Source organism: Dipodomys ordii, unplaced genomic scaffold, assembly GCF_000151885.1.
Source record: "Dipodomys ordii isolate 6190 unplaced genomic scaffold, Dord_2.0 Scaffold12, whole genome shotgun sequence".
Lineage (NCBI taxonomy): Eukaryota > Metazoa > Chordata > Mammalia > Rodentia > Heteromyidae > Dipodomys > Dipodomys ordii.
In genome coordinates, this window is record NW_012267228.1 from 18,876,360 (window position 1) to 18,892,112 (window position 15,753).

Consider the following 15,753-nt stretch of genomic DNA (forward strand, 5'->3'; position numbering starts at 1 on the left):
TGCGGCCGCTCGCATCCCCAGGCCGGGCCTGGCGGCCCCGCTCCTTCCTTCCGTCCGCGCGTCCGTCCCAGCGGCGGCGCCCGGCCGGCTCCCTTAAGCGGAGGCGCCTCCCGCCGCCTCCTCCCCCTCGCCGGTCCCTCCCTCTCTGCTCGCTCCGGCGAAGTTTGCTCGTCAAGCCCCCGGAGAGCAGCCGGGGAGAAGTCAGAAACGCAGCCTGCCACCTACGGAGCAGCCGGCCGACCTCGGTGCACCGACGCGTGTCGTCGCCGGGCCCCCCTCCGGGGCTCAGGGCCCCGGGTGGAGCTCGCGCGCCCGCCGCATCGCTCTGGGCGGCGGGCGGCCACACGGTTGTCAGAAGCATGAATGGGAAGCCGCGGCGGAGCGGACGCCCGGCACGCAGGGAACCGCAGGCAGGTGTGGAAGTGCCGCCAGGTGCCAGCCCAGGTGTCGGCTTAAAGACCCGCGCGGGTGAAGCTACCCACGTGTGCCTCAGAGGCCCACAAGTGGAGGTGACGATTGCTCCCAGAGACTTAAACTTCTTGTCAAACGAAAAAGGGGACCAGGAAATCGGAATGAGAGAGAACAAGGCAAACTCTAACCCATTTACATAGTTTGGATTAAATGCCCAAAATGTCTCTAGTTCCCCTTTCATTGCTTCTGGAAATGATTCATTCAGCCCCCAAATACAAATCTCGCAGTTTTAAAATCTGACTCATTTTTAACTTGAGTTATTATCGTCTCCCCCCTCCCACCCCCCACTTGTCTCTCCCGTTGTCTTTTCTTAGGTACGGTGAGGAGAATGTACATTATTCCTAGAAAACATGTTTGTAAGATATTGACTTTGGTCGTATTTTGCTCATTAAATTGGACATTGGCCTACGAAAGTTACCACCCTTCTCCCATAGCTACGTGTGCACAGCTGAGGCTGAGGATAGTAAGATAAAAGGCTGCTTAATGAACTAAAGCTTTCAAAGTATTTGAAACATCAAGCACTTCCACTGTGTTGCTACTATCACTATTATCTCAGACTTATGTGAAAATTTGAAGCCTGAAACAAAAACTGATTCTGATCCTCTTACATGCTTCAATAATATATTATCATTCTTGTAACCACTCAGGGGTACCTGCCTACAAGTGCTGCTTTCTTCCACTAGACACGTGAGAGGTCTGTTTTCCCCCATTCCTTTCCCTCAGGTCTTCCTTCCTTCTTCCCTCCACCCTCTCTTTCTTTTTATTCAAACATTCAAAAAATTCAAACATCTGGTGGGGCAGAGATGGCTGAATTCTCTGTTGAACAAACTATCCAACTTGCAGAGATATGGTGGAAAAATAAAAATACAAGAATGTTATTATGATCCATATAAAAGCAGGACAGTGAGTTGGAAAGCTCTGTTTTAGGTTCAAATTTTAAAACCTGAGTTAGGGTATGCTGGCTAGCAACCAGCTGCTGCAGAAATCGAGGCAGGAGGATCTCTTGAGCCCCAGAAGGTTGAGACCAGCCTAAGAAATATAGTAAGACCTGGTCTCAAACAAACAATAACTAAAAAGTACTTAAAGTTTACACACACACACACACACACACACACACACACACACACACACACGAGGTGTTTTGGCTTAGAAGATTTAAATCTTAGCGTGTAAATTGTTATCTGGATTGCTTATTACTGAATACGAAAAGTGAAACTATGGGTGCTTCTAGTCCTTACCAAGGAAGGACAGAGTCTTTTTATCCTCTGGCTTTTCATTCAGAGAGCCCACCAACCACAGAATGAAAATGAACCTAAGAAGGATTGTGCAGTATGGAACATGTATAGAGTTTCTAATTTGTTGTCAATCTTTAAATATGGTGTCATAATTATTTTCATAGCATTTGTATCTTATTAAGTAGTCTAGTGATGATTTTAAGGACTAAGGGGGGAATGTATATAGGCTATATCTGTAACTACTGTACTATTTTATAAAAGAGACTTGAACATCTCCAAATTTTGATATCTCAGAGGTCAGGAATCAGTATCTTGGAAGCCCAAGGGATGACTATAACTCAAAATTGGTTGGATTGTAAGGATTAAAACTTTTTAAATCATTTCTACAGCTTTTACTTCCTATATAAGGATATCAATAAGAAAAATCTATGATGAAATATATATTCCCAGCACCTGTGGTTCTACCTACTCAGGAGGCTGAAATTTGAGGACTGCAGTTCAAAGCCAGCCCAGGCATGAAAGCCAGTGAGACTCTTATCTCCAATTAATAAACAAAAAGCCAGAAGTGGCACTGTGGCTCAGTGGAAGAGCACTAGCCTTGAGCAAAAGAACTCAGGGACAGTAACCAGGCCCTGAGTTTAAGCCAAGTACCAATACAAAACAATAGCAAAAAGCCCAAACATTCCTTTAGTGACAGTATAATATAATCTGTGTCCTCAGCACAGACTTAAAATTTTTTCACTCATTTTGAATCATGAGAATATGTATATTATCACATGAAAATAACAATCTCTGCTTCCCTTGATTCATACTGAATTTTGTAATTCCACATGCAAATGGATGAAAATCTGAATTTTAATGGCATTTGGAATGCTCAGTATAGGGCCACAGCAATTTAGAAAGCAAAAAGAACTTGCTTGTTGCGGACAACTCTTCTGATTCCTGAAAGTACAGAGTGAGAATGAAAATCAGGGGAAGAATGGAAAATACAAAGTTTAGTTTACTTCCTCCAGACATTACTTGATTTTTTTAAATGTGAAAATGTTTCACAATTCTCTGACAGGGCTTCCAGTCAATGGGGATTAATAAACATTTTTTTTTAATTCAAAGGTTTTGACTGATATTATAAAGAAACCAGGAGTGCTAAAAATAAGAAAATATTAAGTGCCTCTTGGCAGTATGCTAGTTATTATAGGAAATGATTCATAGTAGCAGCTATCTGTTAAGGTGCTAAGGATATGCCATAGGTACCTTACTGCATTAACTCAATATTCACCATCATTTAAAGTAGAGATTTTATTATTTACAACGACAGATAGGGAAAATGAGGTTGGCTTCTAGAACCAGACTTGTTATTGCTAAGTTCATGTAATAGCTTTTCCACTTACAAGCTATGAAATCTTAGGCACACTACCTGATTTGCCAGGGTTTCAACCTAATCTGTAAAATACAGATAAGGTCAATCTTCCAAAGAGTACAGCAAATCATCCTTTGAAAGCAAAATTTCACACAAATACTTTACATATGATCATAAAATGTCTTACATCATCATGAGCAATTCAGTTCAATCCTTTCTTAGGAAGTTAACTACTAAATTAGAGAGAATGTGAAGACAATTCTCTTTTGCTGAGGACACTGCTTTTTAACCACACTCATGCCAATTAAAAAGTCCTAACTTCTAATAGATAGTGGTGTTCATAGATTTTGGGATTTTCATAATAGTTAAAAGAAATCACCAACAAAAGTTAAGATGGCAATCTAAAAATGTATTCCTGATATTCAAATTTTAACATTTTTAATGTTTCCTATACAAAAATACTTCTTATAAATCCATGTACAAGAGGAACTCAAATACTTAAATTTTTCCTACATGGCCATAGTGAAGAACTTCGTAACATCATTCCTAAATGTAACATCCTCCATACCCAAAAATCAAAAAGAAAATGGCTCAATTTACAATCATTTACTATGAAATATTATGACATAACAGCGTATTTCCCATGATATTTATGTACTTCTGATGCTATTTTATAGCTCTAGGGAACTTCAGTATGTCTGCACCTATAAATGATGTGTATCTTATAGGGTTTGAATGATGGGGCTTCATTTTAGCCAGGAGTTCTTAGTATCTTATCACTTCTGAGGCACTATACTAGGCACTAGAGTGAACACAATGGTAATTTCCCTAAGAACATAAGGAAATCTAAGAAGCAGGAAACAATTTTAATTCATTAAAATGTCTCGTTAAATGCTATCACCATTAGATTACATGTAGCTTAAGAAAAAGGTTATCAGAAATGAATCACTGACAAATTCTGAGCATCTCATCTCTTCTAAGGATGTATGTAAAATATGGTCTTACTTCACCATCGAGATTTAGGACTGTTCTAGTAAGTGCCAAGGCTAACAAGGTCTCTCTTTACAAAAACGATTCTTCATACAGCAGATTCACTTGTATAATGCCTTTTGTTCAAAGGCATCATAACATGTAATTTTTAAAAGTTGATCTTTCCAATTTTTAAATCCAGATTAATATAAAAAGGTTGAATCTGCCTGAACGTTTTTTAATATGCAAGATCCCACACAAACCTTTCTCTTGGGGGGGGGGTCCACCAGTTCCAATGCAACATTTAATAAATTCATAAACTAGTAACTACAGTGTATTTATCTGTGTAAATTACAAGGTTGACAACAGAGATTCTCCATTATCAAACCCAAGGGACTAAAGTTATTTAAGTTAACAAGAAACTCAACTCAGATTCAATAAATTAGGAATGTGTTGGCTTTGGTTTATTTTCTAAAATTGGCAGAACCTTCATATCCTTTCTAGCTTCTCTGACCACACACACCTGTCTCTTTCCTCCTTTTTTCTCTCGTAAGAAAGCAAAGTCTCTATTCTGCATAGGAGTAACACAGGAAAACCTTCCTTAACTGGGCTCCTTCTAGTGAAATACCTTGCAGCTGGTCATAAATACATTGGTATTCCAGTAGAGGAAGAATAATGGAAGGAAAAAAATAAATTCATCAGCTCAGTGGCTAGAATTGATGACAATCAAGTGCAAATTTAGAAATAATAAATGTAGTTACAATGGTGGGGACTAAAAAATGATGAATAATTAGCTTTTGAAAATTTAACTTCTACAACATGCATTATTTGCTAACTAGTTAATAGCTTTGAATTTTGACTTGTCTTTTTAATCATATATGTTTATAGTAGTATATACATTATTCTCATAAAAAGATTGATGAGGAATAAGAAATTGATAAAAGAGAGATTTTTAAATATACATATAAAAGGTAATCAATTGTAACATAAAAGGTAACAAATCATGAAATCTAATAAAAAGAAAAGGCTCAAATATATAAAAAGACTTAATACTGACCTGTAATTTTATGATAAACTTGACTAGAAATCTTGACTTTCTAAGTCTTGCTTTTTATTTTTGTTCCTGTGCAGGAACTAGGGCTTGAACTCAGGGACTAGGCTAAGGGACCTCCTAATCCCTTAGCTTTTTCTTTCAAGGCTAGTGATTTACCACTTGAGCCACAGCTCCACTTCCAGCTTTTTGTAGGTAATTGGAGATAAGCGTCTTATGGACTTTCCTGTCCAGGATTGGCTTTGAACCACAATCTTCAGTTCTCAGCCTCCTAATAAAGTGGATTATAGGTATGAACCACCAGCACTCAGCTTTGATAATTTTGTTTTAAAAAGAAAAGGGTTATAATTATAAAAGTGAAAAGGGGAAGACGAACCAATATTTCGCTCTAAAAGGAAGCTGGGAAATCACTTAGCCTATTTCCTCATGTACAAAATGGGTAAAACAAAAGTTATCTACCTTATGAGGAATACTAAGTAATTGCTAGTACTAAAGCATGCCATAATGTCAGCAATTATTTTTATCAGCATCTTATCTGTGACATAGGAAGCTCCAATTTTATTCTATCCATGCTATTACCCCTAGATAGTCTTGCTACAGATACAGCAGTCCTTTATCACTTTCAGGGACTCCCAGGGACTACTGAAACAAACAAACAAAAAACTCTCCCATAGAATTCCTTCCACAATCTGTCCCTGCCTCAACTCTACCACTTTTGTATATTCAATTTCTTCCCCCAGATAGTCTCTGCCCAATCAAAACAGCCAATCCATAGCTTCTAACATGCTCAGCTCCAACTCCCAAGTCATTACTTGTTTTATCTATGATATGATCCTTCCCTTGGCTGAAATACTATCCAATCTATTTCCTCAAGTTCAATTTCTTTAACAAAATCTTTCCTGATTTCTCCCATTAAGCACAAGAGAATTCATCCCCACCACTACTAACCAGCAGAAATTTAGATTGAGATCAAGAGTATGTGCTATGAAATCAAGATGGCAATGAGATATATGTTAGAGACAAAAAAGGTTTGTATTCTCCATAAAGAGAGTCATTTATAGCCTGGAAATCACTTCTTTACAAAACATGATATGTGAACTAGTTCCTAAGCTGGTCAGAATGTGCCTAGGGTTGAATTCTAGGAAAAATAATATAGAAAGTATTAGTAACAACACAAATATCACTTTCCTCTTTAGCAAACTGTAGCCCAAGCTATAGATGCAAAAACATGGTGTCCTCATTTTTCCACATTTGTGTGTGTATGTGTGCGTGTGTGTCATGGGGCTTGAACTGAGGGCTTGTGTGTGTGTGTGTCTCGGAGCCTGCGCTCAAGGCTAATGCTCTACCACTTGAGCTACAGCTCCACTTCCAGCTTTTTGGTAGTTACTGGAGATAAAAGAGTCTCAAGGATTTTCCTGCCCAGGCTGTCTTTGAACTGCAAGTCAGACCTCAGATTTCTTTTTTTTTTTTGTCAGTCGTGGGGCTTGAACTCTGGGCCTGGGCGCAGTCCCTCAGCTCTTCAGCTCAAGGTGAGCGCTCTACCACTTGAGCTACTGGACCTCAGATTTCTGAGTGGCTAGGACTACAGGTGTGAACCACTGGAGTCTGGCTCCCCTTTCCACATTCTTTCTTTCTACCTTTTTTTGTTGTTGTTTGTTTGTTTTTGTTGTTTTTTTGGGGGGAGGTCCGGTTGTGGGGCCTGAACTCTGTGCCTGGGCGCTGTCCCTCAGCTCTTCCACCCAAGGCTAGCAAGGCTAGCGCTCTACCACTTGAGCCACAGCACCACTTCCGGCTTTTTTTTTTCATTTTGCTTATGTGGTGCTGAGGAATCGAACCCAGGGCCTCAGGCATGCAAGGCAAGTGCTCTACCACTGAGCCACCTTCCCAGCCCCCTTTCTTTCTACCTTGATTTAGCAACATACCTTGGTTTGTACTGCTTCTCAAAGAACAGATTGCTCCAAGAAAACTTCATTCCCTCTTTACTGCCAAAGTAAAGCCCTTCTTAGTAAAGGTAAAAGGATGGCAGATTTAACTATCTTTTCCCAAAGTGTGTTTGAATTATAATCCTTAAAAGCAGTTCCTGTTTTTCTCTCCCACTAAGTACACATAAAGCAATTCTCATAAAAAATGTGACCCACAATAACTCAAGTGACTATTGGCCCCTAACCATTTCTTTCCAAAAGCACAAAATTATCACACTCCCATGACCATTCTAATTTTAGATAATATCATCAATGGCTCACTGTAGTTTTCATTTTGTAACTCAAGTTCCTTCTCTCTTTTTCTGTCTCTCTCTCTCTCTCTGCCTCTTGTCTCTGTCAGTCTGTCTGTCTCTCTTTCTTTCTCCCTCTCCTTTTCTACAGTACTGAGGATTGAATCTGTCTTGCCAGGCAGGCACTCTACCACTTGAGCCATGCCTCCAGCCCCTATGTATATTAGTTGTTTTTGAGATAGGGTCTAACTTTATGCTGGGGCCAGCCTGGACTGTGACCCTACTACTTATGCTTCTCTGTGTCAAAAGAGATGACAGGTACACACCACTGTGCCCAGATACCATATTTCCTCCATAGCTAGGATAAGAGGATGCCACTGCACTGAGCTTTGGGCTGAGATGGAGCCTTTTGAATTTTTATCCCTGGTCTGATTTCGAATCATAACCACCCATGTCTGTCTCCCAAGAGCTAGGATTACAGCAATAAGCCACCACGCCTAGCCTCATATTCTAGAACTTTTGGTCAATATAAAGTCTTTAGAACCTGGAAACTTTGATCCTCTTTCCACCTCCCCACAGAATGCTCTAAATGAAGAAATTTCGAAAGCATAAACTGAAACATAAACTGAAAATTGCTCTTGATGAAAAAAATCTGCTCTTTCTGCTTCTCAAAGTTGCCCTCCCCTCTCCATTTAAGAAAACAGATACTCCTCAGAGAATATTAGGATTTTCCAAATGGTTCTGGGACAGTGGCAGCAAGACAGCAATCAATAATGAGCTAGAATCTGATTCATTAAGTATTTCTTGAAAAACAAAACCAAACAGATAAACTGGATGTCAGTAAAACTCAACTTTAGTCTTCAGATAAACTGGATGTCAATAAAACTCAACTTTAGTGCTTCAAAAGACATCATCAAGAAAGTGAAGAATCCACGAAGTGGATTTTGCAAATAATTTTCCGATAAGGGACTTCCATCTAGACCATAGAAACAGTTACTACACCTCAATGTTTTTCTAAAAAGACAAATCTATTATTAAAATTAGCAAGGACTAATACTATAAACAAAAATTAAGTGAAAAATATTCAACATCAACAGGTATTAGGAAGAAGCAAATCAAGCTATGATGTCAGTAATAAAAAGGATGTCAGTAATCAAAAATCTAACATCAACAAGAAATTACAAAATGGAAACTATTTGCAAAAATGTAAAGAAGTAGGACTTCCATACACTGATGGTGGGAATGTAAGATGGTACATCCACTCTAGAAAACAGTTTGGCACTTACTCAAAAGGTTAAACATGCTGGGTACCAGTGATTCACACCTGTAATCCTAGCTACTCAGGAGGCTAAGATCTAAGGGCTGTGGTTTAAAGCCAGGCCAGGAAGAAAGTCCCCCAGGAGACTTGTTTTTTCTTTTTTTGCCAGTCCTGAGGCTTGAACTCAAGGGACTGGGCACTTTACCTGAGCTTCTTTTGCTCAAGGCTAGCACTCTACCTTTTGAGCCACTACACCATTTCTGGCCTTTTCTGTTTATGTGGTATTGAGGAATCAAACTCAAGAGCTTCATGTATGCTAGGCGAGCACTCCAAAGACTCTTATCTCCAATTAACCACTCAGAAACTGGAAGTGGTGCTGTGGTTCAAGTGGTAAAGCACTAGCCTTGAGCACAAAGAGGTTGAGGGACAGTACCTATAGCACCCAGAACCTGAGTTCAAGCCACAACTGACCAAAAAAGAAAAAACAAAACACAAAAAAACTAAATAAATGAAAAATAAACATAAAATTAGCAATATAACCCAGCAATCCCACTTTCAGGTGTATACACAAAACGAATGAAACAGACTCAGACATTTATATCCCAGTGTTCATTCACTATTCACAAAAGACAAAATGTGAATAATGTCCATCAGCCGATTAATGAACAAATTTTAGTATAGCCATACAGCTATACTATAATACATGAATGGATCTTGAAAACATTTCGTAAAGTGAAAAAAAAAGTCAGATACAAAAGGTCAGTGTTATGATTTGTATATGAAATGTCCCACAGAGATGCACATATTGAAGGCTTGGCCCCAAATTCAGCACGTTAGAAGTGATAGGATGATGAGGGCTCTAATCTCATCACTGGATCACTCCATTGGTGGAGTTAAACCTGAATGGACTATTGAGAGGTGATGGAACCCTAAGGTAAGGTCCTAATAGGAGGAAGGGGGTCGTTGACGGTATGCCCTTGAAGAGTTACCTTGTTCCTACCCATGTCTGGTCCTGCTGCTATGAGAGGTGCAGCTTTGTCTCACCATGTGTTCTACCACAAGAATGTTCTGCTTCTGCATGGGCCCCAAAACAGTGGATCTACATGATAATGGACTAAAATGGAACCAGGAGCCAAAATAAAGTCCCCCACCCCAAGTTGTTTTTCCCAGGTATTTTGCCATAGTGTCCAACAGTTGACAAATTGTCATACATTATATGATTTCATTTGTATGAACTATTCCGAAGAAGCCAATCTAGGGAGACAGAAGACAGATTTTCTGTCAGATTTTCTCTAGAGGGTCAGGAGAGGGGACTATGGAAATCAGTGCTTAATAAGAATCTTCTTTCCAGAAACAAATTGAAAATGTTTTGGATCTAGATATAGGTGATAGTGGTACAACAGTGTGCACTAAAAAAAACCTTGAAATTGTACACTTTAGATACCATATGATATTTAAAATTGTATAAACACCAGGCTATTTTTTAAGGCCAATATTAAAATTCGGAATTTCACAAAAAATTCCAGACTGACTTCTCTTGAAAAAGTTCTATGATTGGTCATTACCCACGACAGCATTGCTCATGGCAACTACAAGTTAGAGCTAATTCTGCCTGATTCCTACTATACAAAGATCAGAATATTATCTACCCCATCAAACAGCTGTGAGGTGACTGTGAGTTAACAATACCTGGAACAAAGTAAGCACTCAGTTTTAGTTCCTTTTATATTTTATGATACTTCACCTTCTTTCTTATAGAGCTGCATGGCATTTTTGACTTTTTTGTTTTTACAAATAAAAGTATACAGTGGGTAATATGACAATATCAAAGAAAGAAATGACTACATGCCAAGATATAAATTTTTAAAAGCAACATGTAAAAAAATACTATGCATATAATGTGCCCATTTTGGTAATGATGTTGGCAAGTCTATGAATAGATAATAATCTAGGTAACTCTGAATTTATAAGGAATAGAAGGTGAAAGAAGCTTTAATTCCCTAAACATAAGGAGCTTGTATATGGTATATAGATTTTTTAACAATATACTTTTATAATCAGGCACTTTTATAAAGCTATTATACAAAAGAAGTAACTCAAAACTAACTTTTAGGCTTTGGGAGATGGTTACAAAACTGCATTAGTTGAATACTAGTATTACAGACTGGTAAAATCAGAGGCTATTTCCTTTGCTTTGAAATTCAATTTTTAGCTTAGATTCCCAAAGCTTCAATCTTTCCTTCTTTCTCATGGAGTATAAGATCCTATACTTTGCAGCTGTTCAACTTGTTCTGGCAGTCAACATCTTTCAGTATCTGTCCGACCCTCATCATCCTTTAAAAAATTCCACTTTAGCCAAAGTAGCTACTTGCATCCAAGACACAGTCACACCATGAAAGTTTTTCTGAATACCATTATCTTTTTTTCACTGTGGTAAAGTTCACACAAAGTAAAAACTCACCATTTTAAAGTGAACAATGACATCTTAGTACATTCATAATGTGGAACTATTAGAGTTCTACAACATTCTCACCAGCCCAGAAGGAAAGCCCATATGCATAAGCAGTCATTCTCTAATACTGCTTCCTCTATTCCCTAAGAAATCACATATGCTTTCTGCCTCTCTGGGTTTGCCTAGTTTGGATATTTCTATTAAAGGAACCATAGAATATATGTGCCTTTAGTATTGGCTTCCTTTACTTTGTATTGTTTTCAAGGTTTATTCATGTTGGAGTTCATTCCTTTATGGCTAAATAATATAGCAGTACCCTCCTATCCTAAGTTTTGCTATCTATGGTTTCAATTATTGGTAGTCAGCCTTGGTTGAAGATAAATGGAACATTTCAGATATAAAAATATATGTATTTTAAAATATACACTGTTCCGGCCTGATGAAATTTCCCATCATTCTGCAACAACATGTCCAGAATATGAATCATCTTTTTCTCTAATGTATTTATGCTGTTGATACTACTTGTCCATTAGTCACTTTTAGGTGGTCTCAGTTATTAGACTGACTGTCATGGCATTATAGTACTATATTCAAGAAATCCTTCCATTGTAGCTTAACACTATGCTACAAAGCACCCAACTTTATTAACTTACATCAGCACAGGAAGAATTGAGAGAGCAATACTGTAAGATATTTTGACAGCTGGGCACGGGTGGCTCATGCCTATAATCCTAGCTACTCAGGAGGCTGAGATCTGAGGATTGTGATTCAAAGCCAGCCCAGGCAGGAAAGTATGTAAGACTCATCTCCAATAAATTACCAGAAAGCCAGAAGTGGCACTGTGGCTCAAGTAATAGAGTGCTAGCCTTGAGCTGAAGAGCTCAGGGACAGCACCCAAGCTGTTCAAGACCCACAACCGACAAAAAAAAAAAAAAAGATATTTTGAAAAAGAGGAAGTCAATAATATTTATATATGTCTTCTAGTATATTGTAATTTTTTGTTGTAGTTGATTGTGGGGATTGAACTCTGGGCCTGGGCGCTATCCCTCAGCTCTTCAGATCAAGGCAAGCGCTCTACTTCAGCCATAGCACCACTTCTGGTTTTCTGAGTGGTTTATTTGAGATAAGAGTCTCACAGACTTTCCTGCCTGGGCTGGCTTTTGAACCATGATCCTCAGATCTCAGCCTCCTGAACAGCTAGGATTATAGGCATGAGACACCAGAGCTCTGCAGTACATTGTAAATGTTTGATTTTATTATCATTAATCTCTTATTGTATCTAATTAATAAAAATGTTAGCAAATGTATGCATGAATGGGAAAAAAAGTATAGTACTTACAAGGTTGGGAGTATCTGTTATTTTCTGAATCAACTAGGGAAGTGTTTTTCCTTCCCCACTGGAGATTTCACCCAGGGCCTCATACATCCTTGGCAAGCTACCACTGAGCAACAACTCCAGCCCTCCACTGGAACATAAACCAAAGGATATGTACTCTAGTGTATGTACATACCACATTTTATTCATCCATTCATTAGTTAATAGATATTTGAGTTGCTGCCACTCTGCAGCAATTGAGAATAGTAGCACACCATTATCTCTTACCTTTCTTTACCTCATAGGCTAACCAAAAGCTAGTTTTCACTTGAGTGTTAGGTCAATTTTCTATTTCCCAACTTAGCCAAACCCAAAGTTCTCAACTTCCTCTGATTTTCTTTGCAAATTCTATAACTGAGATGACAAAGTACCAACAGAGATAGGAACCTTACTCCAAGTTTCACTCAAACTGGGTACTTTTCTTAAATTAGTTAACATTGAAAACTTCATTGAAATATTCTTTAAAGTTCATATTTCCCTTAAAATTTTTGAAAGTCTGACAACATCATTATCCCCTGTCTGGTTTATAGTCACAGTTTAACTCCTTTCACTGCTCTTTACCTCTGTTCCTACAACTGATCTTAATGTAGCAGCCACGTCTCTGCTCAGAACTTCCCAGTGGTGACCCACTTCTATTAGAATAAAAGAAAAAGCCTGTTCCGTGGCCTTATACCTGGTCTTGTGCCCTATTTGCCTTACCATTTTTTCCAAATTGCTCACTTACAGATGGTTTCCTCCTTTCTCTTACTTGCACAGCCAATGCAGACCACATTGGCTATTTGCTCACTCCCAGAGAGAGAGTATGTGTAATGGCTTACTCTTTCACCCTTCATATTCAAATCTTACCTTTTTGCCCCCCAAAGTGACATTTAAAAATTTAAGTACTACTTCTTATCTGCTCACCAATTCTTATCTTGATCTGTTTTTTCTAATTAATAATTATCTAATATAATATATACTGTGTTTACTTATGTTTGTTCTCTTCTGTTTCTTTTGGTTAAAAAGTGTAAGTCAGGTGCCCATGGTTCACATCTATAATTCTAGGAATTGATCACAAAAAGATGATTAAAAATATATGGTCTGTGTGTGTGTGTGTGTGAGAAAGAGAGAGAGAAAGAGAGAGAGAGTGAGGAGAGAGAGAGGAAGAGAGAGAGAAGAGAGAGACCTAAGGCAATTTAGTCATTCCACAGTATAATACAATATGTTGCGTATGACAAATATACATAATTCTTATTTAATTTTTTAAAAAAAGAGTATACAATCAAAAGCAGGATCTTTTATCTCTTTAATTTACTAATTTGTCCTCAGTGTCTAGAAAAGAAGAAAGCACGTTAGCTAGCACTCAGTGAGTGGATACTGGAGCTACAATCAACCAGTGCTTACAAGGGGCTGCCATTTTACATTAAGCATGGAGTTGGCAGTTCCTCACAATTTCATCCTGGCCATTTTTTTTCCTCTTTATACCTGACCCTACAGAATTTTGAGTCTGTGACTCTTCTTTCTCTGTCCCTCCTTCTTGGTATCATATCGATCTTTCCATCTGGTATTCACAAAAGACTGTTATAATTGTTATTCATGGAAATCATCTATTCATTATTATTTCTCACAGCCATCCCTTTACATACAATAGATACTTAGTAATGAGTACTGAATTAAAGAGCTACTTTGGCAATCTGTAAAATTTGTTTCCTCATCTTATGGCTAGTGCTCTACCACTTGAGCCACAGTCTACTTGTGACATTTTGATGTAGAGCAGAAGAATTTTAAGGGCCTATTTTAAGGGTAGAGACTTCATAGCTGCTTAGACTCTTGTTCCTTTAAATGCTTTCTAAACTGTTCTTTTAAATATCTAGAACTATCACATTCTTCCTGAAGCTACGTCTTGGATTGGTAATGGCAGAAACGTTATCTTCACAGATCAATGTGAGTCTTGTACAACATGTTTCCATCTCTGCTGCAGTTGCTTAGAACCTGATTGAGACATCACATTTGTTGCCTAAGTATGATCAATTCCAGAAGCTGAAATTCCTTTAGTTTTCCTGTTTAGGTTCTGTTCAGTTTTAGCCTTCAATGACTCAACTTAAATTGCATATTGAATTTTAAGTCCTCTCATTCCTTTCAGAAGATGAATTTTTAAAAAAAAAAAAAACCCTTTACTCATACTATAAAACTAGGTATTCTCTCCATATAGTAAATGCACAATGGCAAACATGTAGTGAGAAACTCCATTAACAATGGCTTTTTTTAAACAAAATGGCACTACTCATAAGTTCAGAGCTATCTGGGAGCGTGGGCAAAGGCATTGGGAATAGACAGTATTGATGAACTGCTTGGTTTGTAATTGTACCTAGTATCTTCCCTACTCTGAGTAGCTGGGTCTACATTGTGATGGGGAAGAAGAAAGGAAGACCTGAGAGAGCTTCATTTGGAAGAAAACCAGCAGACTTCTGGACAACATCCTAAGAACAAGTGGGTATAGAATGGGAGATAAGTGGTTATCTTATTCTGAAGTCTGCAAGCTTTAACGAAAGTGTGTGGAAGGCAGTGTTATTTATCAGATTTTGGGTTGAGAAACAACATTTAACAGTATCATAGTTTATACATTCATTTTCACTTTATATTAGGAAGATAATACTCAAGATTGTGCTTAAACTTAAGATATTACTGAGTTACCTTTGCTTTGGAGGGCAGGCCAAAATTCTTGATTGATTTACCAGTGAATCTTCATTTGCTACAATTGTGGAAGCACTTTCTTCACAATTCTGTTCAGATTAAAAGAATAATAGTAAATAAAGCAATGGGGTAAAACAGTGGATATAAAGCTAATCAGAAATTTATAATCCTATTAGTTGACAAATGGAAAAAAAAACTTTACATGTGCCTTGAAATGTCAAATTGTTAAAATTCAAGGAGCTTTATCAATTTCACAACAAATGCAACCTCATTCTTTTTACAATAAACTTAACTGACTGTATTTACAATAATAAACCAGGAACAAATGATTGCTTAATATGTACATAGAGTCAACTTCCTGGGGATTAAAATCATTATGCATAATTTTCCATTAATGAGTTTTCACTTAATTAAAAAAAATAGCTATTTGGAAGCCAGTTCCTATGAAAACTACCAGAATCACAGATTTAACACACACACACACACACATACACACACACAGAGTAAGATGATTACTTAGAAAGCTACTTCAGTCCTTTATCATTCAGCAATTTATAAAAGCAATGCAGGGCTGGGAAGGTGGCTCAGTGGTAGAGCACTTACTTTGCATGCTCAAGGCCCTGGGTTCGATTCCTTAGCACCACATAAGCAAAAAGAAAAAAGCCGGAAGTGGCGCTGTGGCTCAAGTGGTAGAGCGCTA

General features: G+C 38.1%; 1 protein-coding gene across 3 annotated transcripts in view; it reads right to left on the reverse strand.

The window, feature by feature from the left end:
• Atxn7 (ataxin 7) overlaps positions 1-15,753 on the reverse strand; it is a 133,111-nt gene that overhangs the window by 91,576 nt on the left and 25,782 nt on the right. For all 3 annotated transcript variants that reach the window (XM_013010508.1, XM_013010505.1, XM_013010507.1), the window contains exon 2: positions 15,054-15,142. The gene's annotated coding sequence lies outside the window, so the exon portion shown is untranslated. The remainder of the gene's footprint in view (positions 1-15,053; positions 15,143-15,753) is intronic.